The sequence below is a fragment of the Talpa europaea genome, assembly GCF_964194135.1.
Source record: "Talpa europaea genome assembly, chromosome: 4".
Taxonomy (NCBI): domain Eukaryota; kingdom Metazoa; phylum Chordata; class Mammalia; order Eulipotyphla; family Talpidae; genus Talpa; species Talpa europaea.
The window spans coordinates 81,904,803-81,929,903 of record NC_140070.1 but is presented as its reverse complement, the minus strand read 5'-3'; the positions used below and the strand labels follow the sequence as shown (position 1 = coordinate 81,929,903).

Sequence of the window (25,101 nt, the reverse complement as noted above, 5' to 3'; positions counted from 1 at the left end):
TGGTGGGGTTTCTCTTTGTTTTTGTTATTGTCTCTTTTGCTGTGCAAAAGCTCTTTAATTTGATGTAGTCCCAGCTGTTTATCTTTGCCTTCACTATCACTGCTTTGGGTGATGTGTCTGTAAAGATGTCTTTGATGTGCAAATCACGTAGTGTTTCGCCTATATTTCCTTCTATATATTTTATGGTTTCAGGTCTTATGTCTAGTTCTTTAATCCATTTTGAGTTGATTTTTGTGTATGGTGTGAGGTGGTGGTCAAGCTTCATTCTTTTGCATGTAGCGACCCAGTTTTCCCAGCACCATTTATTGAACAAACTTTCTTTGCTCCAATGCATAGTCTTTGCTCCTTTGTCAAAGATTAGTTGACCATAAACCTGTGGGTTTATTTCTGGATTTTCTATTCGATTCCATTGGTCTGTATGTCTGTTCTTGTTCCAATACCATGCGGTTTTGATGATTATGGCTTTGTAGTATAGTTTGAAGTCTGGGAGTCTGATGCCTCCATTCCCTTCTTTTTTTTTCAGGAGAGCTTTGGCTATTCGGGGTTTTTTGTGATTCCATATGAATTTCATCAATAATTGTTCTATTTCTTTGAAGAATGACATTGAAATTTTGATTGGAATAGCATTGAATCTGTATATTGCTTTTGGAAGGATGGCCATTTTAATAATGTTTATTCTTCCAATCCATGAGCAGGGGATGTCTCTCCATTTCTTTGTGTCTTCTTCTATTTCTTTTAACAGTGTTTTATAGTTTTCTTTGTATAGGTCCTTTACCTCTTTTGTTAGATTTATTCCCAAATATTTGATTTTTTTTGTTTCAATAACAAAAGGGATGGTCTTTTTGATTTCTTCTTCTTCAGATTTATTGTTTGTGTATAGGAAGGCTACTGACTTTTGCGTGTTGATTTTGTATCCTGCCACTTTACTGAACTGATTGATGAGTTGAATTAGCTTTTCTGTGGAGTTTTTGGGGTTCTCTATGTATAATATCATATCGTCTGCAAATAGTGATAGTTTGACTTCTTCTTTTCCTATTTGGATTCCTTGGATGTCTTTCTCTTGTCTTATTGCCCTGGCTAGGACTTCCAGTATTATATTGAAAAGCAATGGTGAGAGTGGACATCCTTGTCTTGTTCCAGATCTTAATGGAATTGCTTTCAGCTTTTCACCATTGAGAATGATACTGGCTGTTGGCTTGTCATAGATGGCCTTTATGATGTTGAGGTATGTTCCTTGTATCCCAAGAATTTCAAGGGCTTTTATCATGAATGGGTGTTGCACTTTGTCGAAAGCTTTCTCAGCATCTATTGATATTATCATATGGTTTTTATATTTCTTTTTGTTGATGTGTTGGATAACGTTGATTGATTTTCGGATGTTAAACCATCCTTGTGCCCCTGGAATGAATCCAACTTGGTCGTGGTGAATTATCTTATGGATACATTGTTGGATTCTGATAGCTAAAATTTTATTGAGGATTTTTGCATCAGTGTTCATTAGGGAGATTGGCCTGTAGTTTTCCTTTTTTGTGTTGTCCTTGTTCGGTTTTGGTATTAGGATACACATTGTCTTCTTATCTAACAAGTCCACAGTGACTGAATGCTTTCAAAAATCTCAGAGGAAGCCGACTTTAGTTCCAAGGTGGCAAATGTTAATCTATCTCTCCTTGATAAAGAATACTAAGAAATCAGCACATCTGTCCCCTTATGAACTGTTCTTCAGTTTACCTATAGAAGTATATCTAGAAAAAGAAATATTCCTGAACAATGAACACCAAAAAAAGAGAAATAGAGATAAAGGCATGCACATTAAATGAGAGGGAAGATAATCTTCCAGGGACTCTTAAAGGCATGAGAACAGAGAGAAGACAGTTCAGTTTATATAGAATGTTGAACAGTTTGTTAAACAGATTGTTATGACGATCATGGCCATTAGTATAAATCATGTCTTAAAATCATGAATCACAAAGAAGTAACAAAGAAATCACTGGAATTAAATCAAATGAAAAAATATATGAACAACTAAACTGAACTTTTTTTTTTTTTTTTTAAGAAATTGCCATGACTACAAAAATTGATTTTCTGGAGACCTGTCTACTTTGAAAAATTTATTTTCATACAGTTTAAGAGCAGATGTGATAAAACTTATATATCGGCTACCTTAACTCTTTAGTAGTTCTTTTATTTTCTCACTTTTTACACACTAGTGAGTTGCAGATGTTTTTAGTCAAGTGCACAAAAAGGATAGCAATCAATGATATCAGTTTGAGAGAGCACATCTCACTTTATTCCATAGTTTAACAGCTTCTTAACCCTTATCTCAGTTCACCAGTTAGTTCAGGCAAAAAGAATTTCTGGATTCACCTGTATTTCCCTCCTTTCCTTCTAGTGTTGAGAAAATGAGGTTTTCTTATTCTTTTCATGACTAACACCTGCCTTCTTTGAGTCTATTTATTCTTATCATTTTTTTGAGTTTTCAGAAGTTCAACCTATCTCATCTCCAAGTTGCTAATTCACACTCTTCTTCCCTTCAATGGAGATGCTTTGATAGAAGAGAAAATGGTGAAGAATGCAGGGGCTGCTGTAAGATTACATTCAAATTATGTTTAGCAATATTTGTGTGAATTTATACTTGTTACCCATACTATTACCTCCATTTCCTTCATTGAGAAACTGAAAAAATAATAGTTTCTACCTTATAGTTTCTCTGTATGTGTACTGCAGCACTACTTACAATAGCCAAGAACTGGAAACAAACTAAGAATCTATCAACTGACAAATGGTTAATATGTAGTATATATACACAATGGATTATTATTCAGCTATGAAAAAAATTGAAATCCTTTCATTTTTGAAAACATGGATGGACATAATGGGAATTATTCTTAGTGAAATAAATCAAAGAAAGACAAATATTATATGGTTTCATTAATGTGTGGTATATAGGGAAAGCACATATAAAATAAATAAGAGAAAAATAAACAAACTATAAGACCAATTAGTGGTTACCAAAAGAGAAGGTGGAAGAGGGATGGATATATTGGGGGAAAAGGGGAAAATGGTGTAGCGAAGGATAGATTTGGACCTTTAATGGTATACTTAATGTAGTATAAATGAAAGAATACGAAAGAGTGTTCTAATAGAGCTCAAAGAGTACTTCAAACAGTATTAAATAGTGCAAAGGGTCAGCACTAAAGGACAGTGACCAAGATGGGACCAGGTCACTGTTTGAGGGTCCCCTGCTGTGCACACAATTGCAGGACCACTCAGGCTCAGGGTCCAAAAACAACAGGGTTTATTTAGCAAACAGGAGATTGGGAAAAGGAGAGTTTCTAAGGTCACAATTGCTAGTTTTTTCACCTGAGATAGTATCCACAGTGTCAATAAGTCCCAAACAAAGGCTGTTCATGGAAGTGAGGTGATACTGCAGCAGCCATGGCAGCAGGCTGAAGGCTGGGCTTGGCACTGGACTAGTTACAGACTCAACAGCACCTGGAGGTGGTGCCGGAGAACCAGACGCTGTGGTCAGCTCTTCATGACGCTGGGCAGAGCCAGGTGGTGTTCCATGCAGGTGATATCAGAGGCAGGGCTGGAGGCAAGTGCAGTGGCGGAGTCTCTTTGCAGGTCTATGGAGGTGTGGAGATGCAGGAGTCTAAAAAGTCTATAAAGGTCTGGTGAACCCCGTGGAGGTCAACTGTTCTTTGTGGCAATTTTTTCAGAGGCTGGAAGCAGACTCCATCTTTTAACTGTTCTGATGAATGCTTCCTCTTTAAGACTGGCTGCTGTCTTCCTCAAAGAAGAATCTACAAACCTGATTGGACTGTTTTGAATCCTAAGCAGTTGATCAGACTGTTTAGCACAGATCAGCTCTTTTTCTGTTTCTCAATCTGAATAATCAACTAAAGAAGTTGGCCTGAATTTGATGCATCCATTTTGCTTGCACCAGGTTGGTTCAATTTGCTTGAAGCTGATTGGTTCATTTTTGAATCACAGAGCCAGATATAAAAGGGAAAAAAGCCCAGCCTGGCCTGCACTCAGGTCAGGGCAGCGTGTGGGCCTTGGAGCGTGTGGGGAGGCATGGCCAGAGTCGGCCTCACTGGGAAGCAGAGGAAGTGAACAGGCAGTGGACTGCTCAACCCCATAAAGTCATTTTGCCCTGTGGCCTCTAGGAGAAATGGGGATCCACTAACTTATACACATTTCAATTCTCACTGATGCACACCTGAAAATTCTACACTATTATAAAGCAATGCAATTTGAATAAAAATAAAGACTGCACTAAATGATTTACACAACAATTAGTACCCTGCCAGTCACATATTATACACTTAACACCTGCAATCCAAATTCTGTCTCCAAATTTTACTCTAAATTATTTCAGATGATAGCTTTCCACCCCAACAACCAACTACAGCAGCTTTTAGATTCAGAGATCTGGTTCTGATGAGGCCACTGGTATTTAACTCCTCTGGTCATCACTTCCTTCCTTTTATATCTCTTTTACTTAAAAAATATCTAAAAACACCTATTTGGATCTAACTAGCCACCATGAAGGAGACAAATGTGGGTCATGCCTGGATCATGCCCTCAAGGAACTTATAGTACAGTAGAGAAGATTAAATGCATATAAAATATCATTCTAATGTAAATTAGAATAGAGGAGCAGAATAAGGATACAGCTAACTGATAATGTAGTACTTAGGGAGTTCAGATGAAAGCAAAATTACTTCTAGCTGAGAAGAATTAGAGAAAAATTAATGGAGGTGCTGGCATTTAATCTGACTTTGCAGAATGGAAGACATTTGGATACATAAATATTGAATGAATGTATTTTAAGTGAAGGTCACCAAATTTGCAAAACTTCCTAGAAAATAAAAAGTTAAATTCCTTTTTGTAACAAGGGATAAAGGAGATAATGCTTGGAGATTACATGAAGTTTGTTTGTGACATGTCTTAATTTCCAAGCTAGTAAGTTTGAGGTTTTTCTGTGTGTTACGAAGGCCACTAAAGCTTCCAGAGCAGGTAAGTGATATGATCAAAATGGTATTCAGTAAGATAAATCTCACCATTATTTCATCACAGTTCAGCAGACATGGGTTAAGACCAAGTGCCTGCTCTACAGAAGTAACAAAACAGGGTAACAGTGACAGCTATAAACAGATTCCTTTAGGGAGATAAGGGAAGCTTGCTTACTCCAATTGGGATGTGGGGAACTTTCTGTAGAAGATGACTCATTGAAAAATGAGAAACAGACAAAAAAAAAAAAAAGGAAACCAAATTTCCTGTAAGTAGAAATAGCTAAAGCAATTTGAATAGCCTTAAACTGTATTGTTTATGGCCTCCCTGGTGCTGTAGGCAGTTGAGCGCAGCCCTGTGAAGCTGCCCACAGTCTCCGCAGTGCGTGCGGATTGGATCCTGGCTGGCCAGGGAGGTACACACTTGATGTGGCAGACCTTTCCTGTCTCGCCCGCTGTTCCCCTCAGAAGTGTATTTCAGTCTGCCTGTTCTGTTCCCCACTCTGTCTCTGGTGAATCCTCTCACCCTCCTGCACATCTGGCCTGTACCCTGGTTCTGGTATAAATAAATAAATAAACAAACAAATAAATAAATAAATATATTTTTTAAAAAAACTGTAGAGTTTAGGAAGATTCCAAGGAATTATATTCATATAGCAAAAAAAAAAAAAAAAAAGGGAAGGAAGGCATGCATAAGAGTGGGTCATGGAGATCTTTGTGTATTATAGCAAAGTAATTAGATTTAACGTAATTTATAAAAGAAATGAGATAGATAAGAAATTCCAGGCTAGTGATTCATTGCAAAAGTCCACATAAAAGATGATGATAACCAAAAGTTAGCAACAGTGAAGACTGAAGGAGTATCAAAGAAAGAGCCTGTGCTGGTGGAATCATAGCTGACCACATATCCATTTGACAGAGGTTTATTTAACAACCACTATATTTCAAACAAGAAAGAATAAATCAACAATGCATCAATGAACAAAAGTGGATAAAAGTTCCCTGCCCTCATAAAGCTTATATTTCTTGAGCAGAACTGAGAGGTGACATAAAGGGCATAAGATTTAATAAATGACACTTGCAGATGATTATTTGCTAGTTAAAGTCTGAGCTTTGATTCCAAAACTGACTTTTTTTTTCCTATGCTCAGTAGTGATCTGTTGCTATTCCCAAGATTTTACAGTGGCATCTGTTAATAATTATATATGTACACACACATTATATATATAATATTATATATTATATATTATATGTACATGTACATATATATATACACACACACATTTGTACCACTCCTTTTCTCTTCAGCTCACATGCCTTCCAAATATATAACTCATTTAATTTTTTCCCCAATATCAGAATTTAATTGTAAGCTGCTTACTTTGTATGATCAATTAGGATGAAGGTCATATATACTGTCTTGTTTTCATCAATTCTACAATGCTCTATACTATCTTATTACCTATTTATCCTCTTTCTTGATGTTGAACAAGAGCTTCATCATCTGTTTCACACTTGCTTAAATTATTTTTGTGTTTGAGTTAAAGAAAGATCCCCCCTCTACTCTATTCTAAGTCACACCTGGTTGAATCACAAATTCTACTTTTATTTTATTTTATTTTTTTTAGATAATAAATTTTATTGTTATATTCCCCATACAATTGCAGCCCCCCCATTCTGACCCCAATCCCTCCCCTCCCGCCCCCACCCCCCTAAAAGTGTCTCTGGTTCATAGTTTTTTGTTGATTTTGATTTTCACTTTCTTATAGTTATTCATTTTCCTGGTCCCTTATTTAAGTTTTCTAGATTCTACTTTTAATCTAAGAAAGTCATCATCTTTCTTTCCTTCAGTTTCATTAAGAATTTTACTATCTCTCATTTGAGTTATTGTTAGTTGGTTCACTTCCCTTCCTTGTAAATTCATTTATTACCCAAAATCCAACCCACAGGTATATCATGCTTCTCTGATTGGTTCAGGATTACTCAAGAACAAATTTGGGGGGACATCAAGTACAAATGGGTGATAACATTCTTCAGATAACATTAGATAACATTCTATTTAAATCTATTAAAATGTACATAAAATCTAGAAAAAAAGTGTTGTTTTTGTGGCCAAAATATTAGCATATATAAATCTGGTTTTTAATGGAAACTTGGCCATCTTCTATTTCTACTTGATTAACTGCATGGACTCAGGCCAGGCAGTTCATTTAAGATGAGCGGAGATATCAAATGTGAGAGGACAGCAGACTTTCTGCATGCCCACCATCTTGCAACTGGGAAAAAGTTTCTTCCAAATAGCTTCTAAGCACTTACTGACCAGATTCAACTACAGAATGTTTGAAATGTGCACGTGCCACACTATTTTCAGAGACTTTGAATCTATAGTTTTGGCTTGAAAATGGTACATATTGCTGTGTTAAAAAGCTTTTTAAATAATTTTAAGGCAATTTCACTTTAAAATCACTGGACTGATGGTTTTCAACAACAGCAGTACTAAAGATGAAAAACAGGTCCTCTGAATGGTGCTCATGCAGGGACAACAATGGAAGTCCCTCTCAGGTAAATAAAAAAGAGAGGGGGAGAGGGGATGGAAAGAGAGATAAGGCAGTTCGGATTTATAGAAATCCTCTTATATAGAACTCCAGGAAGAAAACAGGAACCAGAATAATATCTCTTAATTTGAATTAAAAATATAACCTGTGTCGGTGAGAAAATTTTCTTTTAACTGTGAATGAACATAAAACTTCATCTGACATAATTGTAATCCTTGCCATGTTGGTGATTCTACGTTGCAAGACAAGAGCTGATGACTTGAGCCGTCGCTGCCATTCTTCCCATATTGTGTACATCCTGCCATCTGTCAATCTGGTGCTTTTCACAGACACTCAATCACACATGTTAACCACTTTCCCCCTTGACCCATCTCCCAACACCCTCCTCCAACATACACATATGTACACTCTTTACGCAATGTTCAAGGATTGCAAAAAGTGTCTCTCTGCTCCACATTCTGCATTGATCATTACAGTGGTCATATGAAACTTACTGATTGTAGACTTGGAGACTAAAATAACCAGGCTGTGTGCAGGTGACTACAGCAGGATGAGAGGCCCAATAAAGAAATACAGACAAAAAAAGCAGCTGCCTGGCACCAACTGCAGTACAAAGGCAGCTGCTTTAGCTACATGGAGGTGAAGCAAAGATCACTCCTACGCAGCAGTTGTTACTCCAGCTCTTACTACCCAAGCTAGTCTCCACAACCCCGATGGTTATTTGAAGAACAAAAGGAAAAGTAACTTTCTCCCTGAGTCATGGACACGGAAAATGAATTTCCTTCTTTTAGATGGTTCATTCTCAAGACATCAGACATGCACAACTCAAAAGATATGAACACATACTTGATGAAAAGCATCTAGTTCCACTTCAAAAAATTGATAAGAAACATTACACTTATTTTGAAAGGAACAGGGTCCTCTTACATAGCTATTCTTAAAGTTTCATATCAATATGTTTTAAATACATGAGTCTTTAGTTCCTTTGATTACAATCGACTATAAAAGGAAGAAGGAGAGATCCTAACTCTTTCATACTTTCACTTATATTTAAGATATAATATTTACTCTGGGAGTAAAATACACATAAATCCTAGCTTTGCCCACTGTACTAGCAGAGATCATTATTCTATAATAGATTCAGTTACCTCCTATTGAAAGAAGCAACAAAGAGAGTCTTATTAAACCGCTGTCAGAGAGTCCCTACACTGCTGTTTCTGTGAAACTCAAGTTATTATCACCTCTCCAAGGTGAGAGAAGAGCAGTGAATGGGCAGAGAGGAGAGTGATACAAGTCTATGGAGGTGAGTCCTCAGCAAATGCTCATCTTGGCTCCAGAAATCCTTAGAAGGGGAATTTCATTAAGTAAAAGCAACCTTTTTCTATTCCCTAGACTAAACTGTGAAACATTTTGAAAAGCATAAAATCCTTATTTATGGCAGGAATGTTTGAAATTCAAAAGATAAATGCCATTCGGAATGCAAGCATGTTCTAGGTATCTAATATGTAATGGGACACAGCTGTAACAACAGCCACTGAACCAGGGGCCTCTCTATATCATGTCATTAGTTGACTTGTTATAAGCCGATCTTCTAGTCCTTTTTCATAAGGGCCACTGGGGTAAAAAATAAATATATCATGTACTGAACATCTGTGGTTCTGTCACAAAGCACCACTGATATCAAGTTTCAAGCTTATATCTTAGGCTAAAAATTACACCCTTTTAAAAGCAGGTCTTAAAATGTATAGATTAGGAACTCATAGGTCTTTATTTCCGGAGGCCAAAGGACACAGGAAGACCTGGATTGTTCCTTGGACAACAATAATGGCATAGCTACACAATATTCTTTTGGTTTGTAAGCCCTATGTGTCCTTACTCTACCTAAGATCTGAAGTGTGTATTTTATATGTGAGATGTTACCTGAGGAAAGAAATGCCAAGTGCCAAACCTATTGACTTAGTAAATCATTAAAATCATGAGTCAGCATTTCAGAACACACAATTATTAGTGGCAATTCCTGCTTGAACCTACCTACCTTTTCTCCAGTTGAATAAACCTATCTCATCATATAAGAGATAATTTCTTTCAACCTGATTTTTAGAGAAGACAAGGTAGGTTAAAAGAAAAATCCAGAGAGGAGGCCTTTTTGATCCAGACAAGAGGTAGGACATGATGGGATGAGAGTGGTAGCATGGTTGTGGTAACAAGTGGTCAGATTCCTGTCATAGTTTAAAAGCACATTTTAGAGGAAGTTCTGAAGGAGTAGGTGTAAGGTGTGAGAGAAAGAGAAGGGCTAAGGGTGACTCCTATACCTTTGAGTATTTTGCTTAAAGAGTTCAAAAGGAGTTAGTGATTTTTGGAAAGATCTTAGGTAGTATACGGACTAGCATTTCTTATCTAATTAGTCTTAAATATTTAGTGACATTAGCTTTCCATTTATAGGAATAAATCCATCTTTTGTAATACAATTTAGGGCAAAAAAATGAGGATTGATTTAAGTATATTGTTAAGTTATAAGAGTTGATGAAAGCAAGTTTTTTGAAATCAGTGCATCATTTACTGAAAATTGGAAAATGTTATAGTATCAGAAAGATTTGGGTTTGAATTTCCTTAGTCACCTATGTTACAAAAATAAGACTAGTTAAGTAACCTCTTGAAAGCAATTCATCTTCAAAAAATAAGGGTAAGAATGCTCATACTACCGGGTTATTTTAAGACTTAAATGATACCTATAAAATATGCAATACAGTCTTTGGCAAATACCTGGTATTCTGCATTTTGTTGTTATTTTAAATAATAAATATTCTCAGTTCACATCCATCAACATATTCTTTTAGCATTACAAGAACCCAAAGGATAAGCTCAAATATATATAATTATCCAGAGCTCACAAATTCTTTAAAGATTTATTTATTTACTTATGTAAGCACTGGGTACAGACAGATGCATGGGAAGGTGAGAGAATTCATCAGAGCCAGAGCAGGAAGCAGAATAGGCAGACTGACGAAATACACTGCTGAGGGGAGCAGCGGGTGGCAGGAGAGGTCTGCGCACCACGTGGTATCCTTGCTGGTGGCCGGGGTTCAAATTGGCGCTGTTGAGGCTGCGGGCAGCTTTGCAGCCCAGCACTCAACCGCTGCGCCACCATGGAGGCCCTCACCAGTTCTTTAAATAAGAGATAGATTCTTATAATAAAGTTCATAATTTGTATATATATGTATATTTTTCTTAAACCCACACTTATGTTTTCATTTACTTTAAATTGTATTAATTTCTATTGAGGTAACATTGGTTTATAACACTGTACATGACTTAGGGGTGTAAGTTCACAGTGATTCAGATGCACTGCATTCCCACCATTAAAGCACCAGTATTCCTCCACCATAGTCCAGTTAGCCACCCTCCACTTACTCCCCGCACACAGTCTCCCCTTTGGATCATTTCAATTCTGTGGTCACATTTCTAGGGGTTTGCTTTTTTTGGTTCAGCTTTGTCTGTTCCTTTGGTTGGTTGCTTTATATTCCACATATGAGTAAAATCATACAAAGGAATCAAGTATATATGATGAACAAAGGAAATTCCCTTCAACAAATTGTAGTGGGAAAGCTGGAGAGCCACATGCAAAAGAATGAAACAAGTCCACTATCTCATCCCATACACCAACAGTAACTCAAACCAGGTTAAAGACTTAGATGTAAAAGCTGAAACCATGAAACAGATAGAAGAAAAAATAGGCAAAAAAAACTTGATGGCATTAACTTCACAGATGTATTTCGGGTTTAGAGTACAATAGGAAAGAAAAAAGGGAATAACAAATGACACTACATCAATCTAAATATATCATTTTTAAAGTTCATATTCTAAAAATTAGAGCCAAGTTGTTGTCCAGCATTTCATGTAAACTGCACATAAATCTTAAAATCTCCTTAAGTACTCCTCAAGAAGACAAATGCTTATCTCCCAACATGAAGTTCAGCCTGGATAAAGAATTCTGGATTATTCTTCTCTATCTAATTTCTCTGATAGATTTCTCATTTTGAAATTCATTTAATTTTTTTTTTACTTTTAACAGAGTAGTAAATATCTGCTAACTTTCACAAATAGGTAATATTTGTAAATAAGGATATTCTAAACAAGCTGACAGCATAGTAAAACTTGGTAAGTTATTAAATCATCAGTGCTAATTTATGGCCAAATATATTCTGGACAATTACAATTCTTGCTTACAAGAATTATAAACATTTCTAAAATTTTAATTTTTTAATCTATCTGATATGAAGAGTTACTGTCACAATTTTACAATTTTTTTTTATTTTTGAACATTCTGGTTTTACATATTTTTTTTGCAATTTAATTGGCATAAGAATTGTATTACTGAGGTATACAATGTTTTGTTTGATACTTTATTTTCTATGTTGTCTGTTTGGCAGTTGTCTATAAATTTGTTTATTTAACTGAATAGAGTTCTTCTTTCCATACTAATAACAGGACTTAATTGGTTAATAGGTGGATAAATGGACAGATCAATAAATAAAACTGATGTGGAGAGTTTCACCAGACTGCTGTAAATATTTGTTCTCATCCCATTATTATTAAGTTCACACATTTTAACTGAGTACTTTATGCAAACCAGACATGTTCAATTGAGAGGCCATTAAGTTACACATGTAACCATCATTTAATTTGTACATAATTTAAAGCAGTTAATTTCTTTTCCTTTTTCCTCTTAGTGAAAGTCTTGGAATTGTATGTTTTTTATTACCACATCACAAAAAGGTGGTTTTAAAATCTTTTCCTTAGTAATTAAAACAAAAGATAATATTATACATAATTTGGCATTTTCTGTGAATTCAAGATAAATCTGCTTCAATGGGTGGCTTCCCTGGGTTGCTAATGCTTGTTGAAGTCTCTTGGCAGCTGGCCTTGCCTGCCTTTTCATGGCCAAACCAATCAATTTCATGCTGGTTTCTTAAAGCCTTTACGATCTACTACAATGAGAGCTCCTTTAAGATACTAGCCACATCTTAATCATTATTTCTTCCTAAGTGCTTCCAGCACAGTACCTGGCTCATACTCAGTGCTCAATGTTTAGGGAACAGGAAAAAAAACAATTAGTGATGTGTGCCATTTATTGCCCAAGAAAACCAGGAGTTACAAGTTATTTTTTATTCAAGGGTACATTTTTTGTTAAATGTTTCCAATGTTCATAAGGTAGTTATTACCAAGTATTGATCATTTATAAGTAGCAAGCATTATAAGTGTTTATATAGGAACTTGCTCTTGTCTTCACCATATCTCAAAGTAGACACAATCTTTATTGAATAGGTATGATATTTAAGAGTAAAACTTATTCAAGTTAAATAATTTGGTAGAAAAGAGCTTTTCTTCTTACATATTTATTAGATTTGTTATGCTTTTTAGAAGCTCATATTCTTTTTAAGATATGCATGCACACACAAATAAACATATGAACACAACAAATATACACACATAAATAAGTAGTTGTACAACCTCTTTCTTAAGTTGTTTTATACTGGTAGTTTAATAAGGACTTTTTATTCTATCTGAAATAATAAGAATTTATGAAAATAGCTTATAGTTGAAAATCTCAAACAAGACTGATCAATTTTTTAAATTTTAATTAAAAGTATTTCTCCATCCAAGATTCACTTTCTTTTATTTTTTCAGAATAGATATGTAAGCTAAAAAAAATTATTCAATCATATCAATTCAAATCAAGAAAGAATTATGTTATGTTAGTAAACTCAGTAGGTTACTGGGGTTAATGATATAGTAGGCAATATATTTCAGATGTCAACTATGAAAAACCTATTTGAAAGCTTTTTAATAGAAAGAAAAGTAAACAACCTTTCCTCAATGAAATAGAAATAGAGAATTTTTAAATTGGAATGTTGGAAATCTAAATGCACTACTGTAACATGTACTCTTTCTTTGAGAATATATGTACAATCATCCCCCATCAATGACCAAAAACATGGTCCTTGTTTTAACTCTTTATCAAGAAGGATGTCAGGATATTCTTTTGTCATTTGATTTCTTCCAATCTCTGTCCATTTTTTCTTTCTATTCTTTTATAGGGAGAGATTAAAATTTATTTATTTTTAAAAATTATTTATTTTTATATCATTTTTCATTTTTAAACAATATTTGCTTCCCTCCCCCCAGGTGTAGTCCCCATAGAATTTCTTTCACCAATGCACCCGTGCACCATCACCTCAGTCTCCTATGCTCCTTCCTCCCTCCCCCTCTGATTCTTCTCCCTCCTCTACCCCTGCAGGATGTCTGGTTTATAATTATCTGTCTTTGGTTTGTTGTATTTTGCATAGTTATTAGACTATCTGTAATTATTCTTACAAATCCTGAACGGCTCTGGATCTTAGCCCAAGTCAGAGAAAGATAGACCAATATATTCAACTGCCTTTTAGATCTTCCCATGGGCACCTTGACATTGCCACACAGTCAATATATCTATTTATGTATCTATTCAGGTATCTATCTATGTATATATCTGCACACACATGTGTGTAATGAACAAATTAAATACGACATATTGAGATGTACACATCATCATATGAATTATAATTTTGAAAAAAAATCAAGGACCAAATAAACTACATCAATGTAAGCTGGACCTTACATACATTGCTTTAATATTTTTTAATTAAAAAAAAGCAGTGTCCATTTGCTCTAGATAGATCAATATCAGTAATATTATATTGGAGACAGGACATAATAATTTATTTAAATACTTCCAAAGTCATGTATTATTTTTGTAGTCCTTGTAACTTATTTTATTTAGTTTTCATAATAACCTGTGTATAGTAATCATTATTCTATTCACTTCAAAAAAGGATGCCAAGACTCCGGTAATTTTAGTCCAATAACTAGCTTAAGTTCATTTAAAAACAAAATTAGGGGAATGAATGCATAATAAAACATACGAAAAAAATATATGTAGTTTTCTCAGTTAAAGTAGTAACACCTGACAAAAGGACATTGACTCTGCCCCATACTACTTTTTGCTTCAAATACTCAATTTTTTAATCAAACTTGTTAACATTTTAAGTAAACATTAGACTATTATCTCCAAGTGTATAATACATATAATACAGATATATAATTAGAAAGAAATCTAAAAACTGACTACCTAGTTTATAAAAAAAAAAAATAACTATGAGAAGTTATAGATTCCCTTGACCCAAAGCAACGAGTGTGAATATAGAGGAGTAGCCAAGTCTTCCAACACACATCCCAGAACACTTAATTCTGTGTCATATAGCCCTGCCCCATTACAGCAATGTCTCGGGGGGGGGGGGGGAGGTAAACATAAGCATATTTTTTTCTGTTGGTTTGTTATAATTATTTTTTTCTCTTGTTGGAATGAAAATAAAAACCAGGCTATTTCTAAATAACAAATTGAGGAGATAAATGCTTCTAAATTAACATTGATTAAAAGTATGCACAATCTTTCTAAGTTATAGAAGTTTAGAGATTTTGATGCTGGTTTTGGCAATTAAGATTTGGATAAATAACTTCTATAAAAACAATTCAGATTTCTAGTTCTTATCAGCATTGCTCAAATTATGAAAAATTTTGATTAAAAAATCATATGATCTGTGTTCCAAGCACTCAAGATTTTTCAATACTAGGACAAACATTTTTATATATTTCATTTTTTTATTCTCATTTTTAACTTGCATAAAGCTTCTCTTTCCTGATGCAGAGGAAAAAGAATATCTTAATAGCACAGAGCAGGAACTTTGGAGTTGTCTGGTTGTGGACATTTAACTATTTAGAGTTGTATAAATTGCCCTAAGGATATTGGAGATAATCATGTCATACACTACAGTGCAGTGTTAATCATAGTAAGAGGAGTTAAGGTTAGGAATCACTGCTGATGAAACAAGGACGAAAATGTGTTTCCTATTTCTTGACCTTGACATTCTTTGAGTTGGTAGGAATGCTATAGAAATTCAGGGTTCCTGCTTATTGAGGTGTCTTACCTTGTATTCCTTTTAATTCACATTCTTATTGCAACAATTTTATGGCAGATGGCAGTAAAGTCCTGTGAAGAAGGGTTGCCTTTTTCAGTGTGGACAATGGTGGTATTGATAGGATAATAAAGTCAGAATATTGGGCTATATCATAGTTATTAACAATGAAATAATACTTTAGAAATACTGAAATAAAATTAAGAGCTTACTATAAAATAATCTGATCCACGGTAGTAAGATTCTGGCTTCTAAACACCGAACATCCTTTCCATCTAAATATTTGCATTAATTCCATTTCCATTCCAGTCATTTGCACTTACTGCAATTATTCCCTAAGGACTTTCTATATTTAACTTAATTCTGTAGTGGGAGTGCACACTTATAGGATATCTAATGTGTTTGAAATCAAAAATGCTTTGCAGAGGAAAGAAAGAATAAGACTTTTTTTTTTTGTTTTGTGAAATGACTATATTTTTTTAATAATCTACAAACTTTTGTGAACACCGCCATTTCTTTCTTTTGCTGGTTGCTGATCTTCCTATTTTTGTGAACACCCTTTGGGGGAAGCCAACAGTAAAAGAGTGACCATAATCCTCCAGGTACACATCTGCTCCACTAATTATGCATCAGACTGTATAAAGCATCAGAAAGGAAGATGAGTATTCAATTTAGTCCTGGCGGCCCTTAAACTATGTTTATTGGCTGTTTCTCCAAGTTGTTGGGGCTTTAAGTTCCTATAGAGGTTCTGAATAACTGTCAGAACAATCTATGACTCTGCTTTTCTTCAGTTTATTGCTCATGCTGCAGATACGTAATAAGCTTCCTGTAAGGGCAGGACGTGGGCACAGTGCAGGTTCTCTGATCCCATGCAGACCGGGTAAAGGAGGAGTCAGAGTCCTCAGTAGTTTTGCAGGTTTTTTATTTGGGGTTCACCAGGCATATGGCAGGCAGGGGTGCTGGCTGGGAGGCTGGCAGGCTGGAATGAAAGTCTTTACTCTATCTGGGCTCTCTGGCGTTCTCTGCTTCTGCTTCGGCTTCTCTTTCAGGTTCTGCTGCTGCTGGCTGGGGCTGCTGCTGGCGTCCCCCTATGACGCCGCCCTTAAAAAGCGCAGTCTTAACTCAGCTGAATCCCATCTACCTATGCCCACACCCTATTCCAGGTGCCCGCCATCAGGCATGCATTCAGGACAAGGATCCATCATCTATCCTGATGGCGGAAGGGCAGAAAAGCCTGACATTTTCTTTACCCTACACTTCCATACCAGGGTGTGATGGCTGAAAGGCATCATTAATGTGTTAAATGATGTGGAATGTGTCAGGCACATTGTGACACATTGCTGCAGTGATAGCCCCAGATGCATAGATATCTGCCTCTATTTCAAATCAAAGTGATTTGAAATTCACTCTCACGCAAGAAAATTAAACATAATATATAATCATCACTTCTAAATTTTGGTCCTAGTTTTGACTTCATTTTTATACTGAAAGAAAGAAAAGTTCAGGACTTCAGTTCTTAGGGCTTATTATTTGTACCAGTGAAATAAGAAGGGGAGGATTCATAAGTACTTTACTGGAATCTTATCTCCACTATTGTGTAGTTTAATTTCATTATGTTGAACTTTCTCATTAACAACACTGATGCTATAAAATGCCTTCCCTCATGTTCTGAAAAAGTGCATGTATATTCTTTTGATGTCCAGATTACTACCATAATATATAATTACCTGGTGACATACTTTTCTATAGGGATCATACTAATAAGTGTCTGAAGTTTCATAGCAGACTTGGCTACTCACCTTTTCAACCTTTTTTTTGAAACATTAGCTTCTTCAGAAATGCTAAAGTCTTAATAGCTGACACTGACATAAGGCATTCATCTGTTATAATACTATATATGTATTTCTTAATAAATAAATGTATTTCAAAGAACAATGTGGAGAATAGAGGCTATATTTCAGAGTTAGGAAAATAGAAAATTTAGAAATATCTGATGTCCAATGCACAAACTTAGCTAAAGGTCCCTAGTAGATTAGCATACTGTAGGGTAAGGTAAAAGGTATCAGGCTTTTCTGCCCTCCTGCCATCAGGATAGATGAGGGAACCCTGTGATCCTGAATGCATGCCTGATGGCGGGCACCTGAAGTGGGTACACCTGCGCTAAGACTGTGCTTTTAAGGGCGGCGTCACAGGGACGCCAGAAGCCGAGAAAGCAGCAGCTGAAAGAGAAGCCGGGAAAGCAGCGCAGAAGCTGAGAGAGAGAGCGAGCGCCGGAGAGCCCAGATAGAGTGTATCTGGTAAACCCCAATAAAAGCCTGCAAAAGCCACTGAGGACTGTGACTCCTCCTTCACCCGGTCTGCTGGATCATAGAAAACCTGCTCAGTGCCCTGTTCCTGCCCTTACACATACATTTTAAAGAAAATGTTCTGTTTATTTATGTTTATTTTGATATTTATTTTGTTGTCTACTAATAAAAGTTATTACTTCAATTTGTGAAATAACAGCCACAAAAGTATAGGAAAAAAGCTCCTGAAAGTCTTGTATGGTAATTAATTGATAAGTGTACTTAAGGATTCCCCCAAAATATCGATCGATAACATCATACTAGTTAAAAATTTCTGAGCTCTAGTTTCAAAATAATATAAAACAAAATTAAACAGGAAAAAATATAGTTGGATTTTTCAGTTTACTCCCTTCATGTCATGGATAGCAAATTTATCACCAGAAGGAAAGAAGAGATTTGTCTTTGATAATCAAATTAAGTGGATAACATTCTGTCTAATGTTGAAGACAGGAATATTTTGTCTCTAAGATATTATTTTCCTTGCATAAACTAACCCTCCTTCCATAGGAAATCTAAGTAAATCTAAGCTGAGTTCTCTATTTTAAATAATATTATTTACTGGTCATTTTTGAATGGGGAAGATAATGTCAAATTCCTTGAGTAACATTGTAGGGTAAGTTAAAAAGTATCAGGCATTTCTGCCCTCCCGCCGTTAGGATGGATGACGGAAATCTGCAGTCCTGAATGCATGCCTGATGGCGGGCACCTGGAGTAGGGTGTGGGCAAAGGTAGATGGGATTCACCTGGGCTAAGACCAGGCTTTTTAGGGCAGCGTCACGGGGATGTCAGCAGGAGCAGAGAAGCTGAGAGAGAAGCAGGGCCATGAGAAGAGCAGAGAGAACGTGAGAGAAGGAGAAGGCTGGAGAGCCCGGAGTGATGACTTGCTGGGGGCAGGGAGGCCTGCCAGCTTTCTGGCCCCCAGTACCCCTGCCTGCCTTGTGAATCTCAATAAAAGCCTAAAAAGCTACTGAGGGCTCCAGGACTCTTCCTTTACCTGGTCTGCTGGATCAGAAAACCTGCACTGTGGCCATGCCTGCCCTTATAAACAGCAAGCATCTGAAAAGGCTTATAAACATTTGTTCCCTTTCTATTCATATTTTCTATCTGATTTAATTTACAGAAAATTATTAATTTGTTATGTATATACACTATATTATAGATAGAAACTGAAGTTAATCAGGATATCAATTTGTTTTGTCAAAGCATCATTACTGTAATAGTCAACAAAAGTTGGCTAATATATGTAGATACGATTATAGAGTGAAACAACATTCATGTTTTAATTTTGATAGATGCATTGAAGGTAAATAAGAGATTTCACTGTTTCTAAGAAATTCACACTAAAATATTTCAGAATGGAAAATAGGTGCAATGTACTCTCAAGTGGTTCAGAATATAATATTTATTTTGAGGAGATAGGGAGAAAATAATAAAGCAAATGTAATAAAATGTTAACTTTTAAGGAATGTGGGAAATGGCATATGCAAAGATTTGAATACTTTGAATCATCTTAGGTTCATCCTCCACATTCTCACATGTTAGTGATTGCTTCAAAGTATTAAAATCTGGGAAAGTAGGGAAAATGGTAATGTCAATAGCAGAGAGAAAATAATTAAAGGAGGTGGTTCGAGGGAGAATGTAGTTCAATTTTCAAATGATGGGAATTTTTACTAGGTAATCATTCATTATCAAAACCAATGTGCTGGAAGGCATTGTTCTAAGTTGAGAAAAACAAATGTGAACTCCAGACAAGGTCTGTGTGCTCATGAAATTTACATTCTTCTTAACAATGACATTAGTTTAACAAGACAAATAGAAAATTTTTACTAGTTCTCAGGAGGTGACTTGCTAAGATAGGGCAGAAGCTACACTATAGTAGGGCAGCTACACTATACAGCTACACTATAGCTGTAGGGCAGAAGCTATACTATAGTATGAATGAGTGTATGAAGGGAGAAGTAAAGATTACTCTATAAAAAATCATCATAGATAGAAAATAGGATGAATCTTGAAGAGTCAAGCAATTTGTGATATGCACACACCTCTGTGTGTGTATATTGATGTTGCTATTGCTGAATTGCTACTTAATTATCTGTGTCATCCTCTAAAATGAAGGAAAAAATATAAAACATACGAGACAAAAAAAAGAGCTAGGAAAGTGTTAAAGATGTAAGTGGGAAGATTTGCTTGAGGACATTGATTTAAAAGACTAATCGATGAGAGTTAGTGAATTCAGAGGGAGGGGAATTAGACTGAGATAAGAAGGCAAATAGCATTTCTTTCTTATATGTTATGGTCTTAGTGAGTTAAGAGGCATTAAAGAAAGAAAAATAGAACTTTTGTTTGTGTCTTCTACTCTCAATACTCAACTCACAATATACTTAGTTGCTGGCCTCCAAAATATTGGGATTTTTTTCAATTAAAGGTGGTTCTAATATCAAGTACCCAAGTACAGCATTGGATCCTACAGGTTAAGGACTCAATTGCACAAAACTCCGCCCCACCCCCCAGATAATAGTCCCAAGTCCAGTCACCTGTGCTTCTGCCCCACAAGCTATCAGTGGGAGCTCCCATGACTCCCTCCTCGGGTTCAGTTAATTTGCTAGAGGAACCCACAGAACTCAGAAAAGCATTTTACTTACTAGATTACTGGTACGTCACAAAAGAATGCAACTCAGGAACAGCCAGATGGAGGAGACACCTCAGTCAAGATAGGGGCAAGGGGCCCAGAGCATCTTTGCCCTCCCAGAGATGTCACCTACCCGCACCAGCCCAGAAGCTCTCTGACCCATGTCCTTGTGGCTTTGAAGGCAGCTTTGTTACTCAGGTAAGAGTAATGAAATCATTGGCAATGGGTGTGTTCAGGCTGTTTCCCCTTCCTGAAAGTGGGGAGTGGTGGTGGTGGGGATGGGGTAATTAAAGTTTCCACCACTGAAATTTTGTTAAAGACTTCTTTTGCTTATTTATGCATACAAGAGCTGGGTTGTAGACCAGAGGTGTGGGAGGGGAGCAGCAGGTAAGACAGGAGAGGTCTACTGTGCCATGTGGGTTAGCTCCCTGGCCAGGGATCAAACTTGGGCTGCTGTGGCTGCCTATAGCTTCATAGGCTGAGAATGAACCCCTTGCACCACCAGGGAGGCCCCATACCTTCTAATTTTAAGGATTATTCCCTGGCAACCAGTCCCAGTGGCTTTCCAAAAGCCACCTCATTAACATAACTCAGGTGTCTTGACAGGGGCTGATAAAAAACACCTTTATTGCTTTTATCATTAAGGACATTCCAAGGGTTTTAGGTACTTTGTGCCAGGTATGGGAGACCAAGATCAAATACATATTTCTTAATATAAATCATAATATCACAGCAGGAAGTTCACCAGTGGAGAATGAGGGAGTAAAGGATGAGATTAGGTCTGGGGAAGGCGGGAGATGATAAGATCTGTTGCAGAATGCCCCTAAGCAACCTGTGATAAATGACTGAGAAGCCATGACCAAGTTTATTGCGGATGTTAGAGGTTATTGTAGATTTTCCCAGAATGCCCCTTTCTGTCTTTGAGGTAGCATTTTTTTTTTTTTAAATAGCTGTGTGGCATGAAGCACAGGATGGCAGGAAAGTATAAAGAGAGAAGTTGAAAGAAGAGTTCGAGTTAGGAGACACAGTGGATGTTTGATCTCTTAATGAAAAATTGGAAGAACATCTCAGATCTCAGTCTCCTGAGCTATAAAATGGAGGGTGGGTTGGTTCTTGAAACAAAAGCCTCTGAATTCTGTATTAGTGGCCCACGTTCTATTCTGAAATCATTATATGCTACAGAATGGTGGGGAGTAGGGGAGGATTATATGATGGAGGTGAAGGATAATCAGGAATATTCCTATAGTGAAAGGTTTCTGGAACTGGAAAGTAAACTTACTCATTCTAGGAAAAGAACAAAAGTAGCAACTTAACACTCCAGTGTAACTTTACAGGTCTTTGTTTGCAATCAGCAGTTCTTTCTTTATACATTTGACTGATGAATTTACAGATAGAATCTTTATGTCGACACCATGCTTTTTATCTCACTGGCACACTTTGTGAAAAATATTGAGAGCTAAGAGCTAACACTGGAATTTACAACATAATCCTCTACAATTTAGAAGGTGCCTTATCATGTGGTCATCACATGGCTTTTACAATGTAATCAAGGGAAAAATCAACAAACTCAATCTCACAGGCTAAATTAAAAGGGACACATTCACGTTTCCTCTTTTTATCCATGTCAAAGATAGAGAAACTAGAAGGAATTTAAACACCATGGCATCATATCTGTCACAGCCCTATCTTTCCAGTGGTAGGGAGCTCATTTTTCAAGGCTACCAGTCCATTAACCTTCACAAGAACGAAAATAAAGCAAAAACAAAGAAACACTCCCTGGAGATATGGCATCGCTTCTAATCTTGCTTATAAATCTTATCCTGGGAATTTGAAGATGAAACAAAGACCTCTACCTCCCCAGGCACACAAAATGATACAGCAGCCAAAAATAAATATATGAAATGCCTTGTGGTGCATACTGTAGACAAATTTGTGATTTCTTTAAAAAATGAGCGTGGGGTTAGGGAGAGTAACTGATAGCAATCCCTGTTGAATCTCTGTCCTACTCTGTGATTTGTAACTGGGAGGGCCAAGGCATCAACCCCATTTATTTTTTAATGTCTTGGCCTGCTCTTGGTTGCCACTTTACCTAGATTCATTCACTGTATATGTCTGGAACTATTAGTTTCTAGATAAATGCATTGTCAGAAAGTCAGAGGCCATGATAAGATAGGAAATAAGGAGCTCTTGCTTGTTTTTATACGTTTTTGTTTGACTTAGCAGATAATTAAAACACAGATTGATGCTCCTATTTTAAACAAGGTAGTGAATCAATGTGAAATATAGGATTTGGGAGAACCCCTTGCCACATAAATAAAATTTCTTCACATCCCTGTGTTCATTGAATATGAGAAACCATAATCATACGATACATAGCAACAACATTGCCCTTTTTTTTTTCCTCTCACAGAAGACAGTTACATAAACCTAAGCCACATATTTTTACATATTATTAATTATAAAGCTTCAATAACATTTACTGGAGCAAAGCAAAAGCATGCACTAGTTGATCTGAGATTTAACTTCAAGTGGGAGAAATTACTGATTCAGGAACAAGATTAAAAATGATTCCCTGCATTTTATTAGAAGTCATGTTTTTCCCACTATGAGACAATATAAACGTATTAGAGTTTCATCAGTGTCAATGACCAGAAGCAAAGTGAGGACAAAAGAAAGATATGGAATCAGAAAGAGACATATTTGAGCATGGAGTCAGCCAGAGGTTGTTTTCAAAATATCTATCAACTAGCATGGCTATCTATCAACTAGCAAGGGGGGGCGGGGGGGCTGGACCCCTCAGGAGGCAGGACTCCCCTCACAAGGCTAGAGAGACACCTCTGCCAGGAGTTACCCTTTAGCTATTGAATTCTGGGGGCAGTTGGGAGGGGAGCCTGAGATACGGGGTTTCAGGGCTACTAAGGATACTTGAGGATTAACCGGCACAGATGTAGTTCTACGCTCATCAGCTGAAGTAGTTTGAGCTGCTTCTAACTAACCACTACAGAAGTGGTACAAATTTTAAACAACCAGCAGTCAGACTGGTGCTAGTTTATCAAATATTAGACTGGAGATAAAATAATTGTGCACCCTCGGTAGTTTAACCTACCTTTCTAAACTAGAGTTTAGAGTTAGAGCCCTAGTGGTGAGGTTTTGGCTAGTTATTTGGCTGCTCTATGATCTCTTCCAGCTGCTAGGAGAATTTAGGCAGCTTTTCATTCTTTTTCCCCGTGGCGTCCAGCACATATTCCTGTAACCTCAGAGCACAGGGCAAGTCACCAGGGAGCAGAGGCAGTTCCGCAATGTGAGCCAAATACAGATAAGAAGTGGAGTTTACATTCTATCCTGACTTCCAGCTCAGGATCGAGCCACCTGGGAGCAGACAGGAGAAGGAATAGTTTCTAGCTGAAGCTTTCTCCAGCTGGTACCTGTTTTTTTCCTTTCCCCTTTTGCTTCCAATATTTGTTTCTGAATACATAATATAATGGTATCGCTAAATTGAACTGCTTGGAATGAATCCCCAGTCATGATACCTTGTAGTAACAATTAAACACAATAAATATCTATCAGCCGAGTTTTGCATAAAATTTGTTGATAACCAAAGAAAACTGTTCCTCATTCAGCAATTTTCAATATTGCATAATTAATTGTCTTACTTCAAAGGGGCTTTATTGGTGTGTCTCCATACACTCTGTACATTTGACAGACTCACATGTACTATAGTTTTGAATACCATAATTTTGAATACCACACCATTTAAAAAATAACTATAGTAACAAATATCACAAGAATGTTCAGAGAACTAGAAAACACACAGAAGATTTAAAGAGTGACTGAAAGAACAAGATCTACTAAATGTAAAGAAAAGAGAAATGCTGTGATGTAAGATAAAGAAAGGTGAGATGCTTGTTCATTTTATTTTTTCATTCCATATTACAGGTCTTTGCTTAAAACCTGCCAAGGCAACATTATTATTTTTTTTTAATTTTGCAGCATTATTTTTTAATTGGGAAATGATTGTCATTAGAAAATACAGTTGGCAAAATCACCTAACAATTTATACCAGAGAACTTTTAGATCAGTGATTTAGAGTTTTTCTTCAACAAGACCTCTTTTCACTACTGTTTTCCACAAATTCCATAATTTGCATTTTAACATAAATTGTAATTATTAAAAGTTGCTTTATTTTCCTATCTTGAATTAATCAGGGAGTTATAAGTCTGACCTATAATATTCTGATTTTATGAGCAACATAAAAATAATTAAAAACATGTCAAAAGATCAAATATAACTGCAAATAAGGTAAAGCAAACTTATTTTTTAAGATCCACTAACCTTTTTAAAGGTAAGATTCAGTGTCTATTAAATTCTTTGAAACATGAAAACTGTTTCAAGAAGCCCCACAAGTCCTAGCTCCAGAGCCCCAAATAATAGATTCCAAACTGAGAAACAAAGGATTAAAGTAATTCAAAATCACCTAACAAATATAATTAACTCTCACTTGAAGAATTAAATTCAGTTATTTAATGAACCACAACTGTCTAAAAT

General features: G+C 36.2%; 1 protein-coding gene across 2 annotated transcripts in view; it reads right to left on the bottom strand.

The window, feature by feature from the left end:
• The window catches only part of EPHA3 (EPH receptor A3), a gene marked incomplete at both ends in the record, with an annotated part of 304,318 nt that overhangs the window by 86,019 nt on the left and 193,198 nt on the right, over positions 1–25,101 (bottom strand). The gene's annotated exons all lie outside the window — the stretch shown is intronic.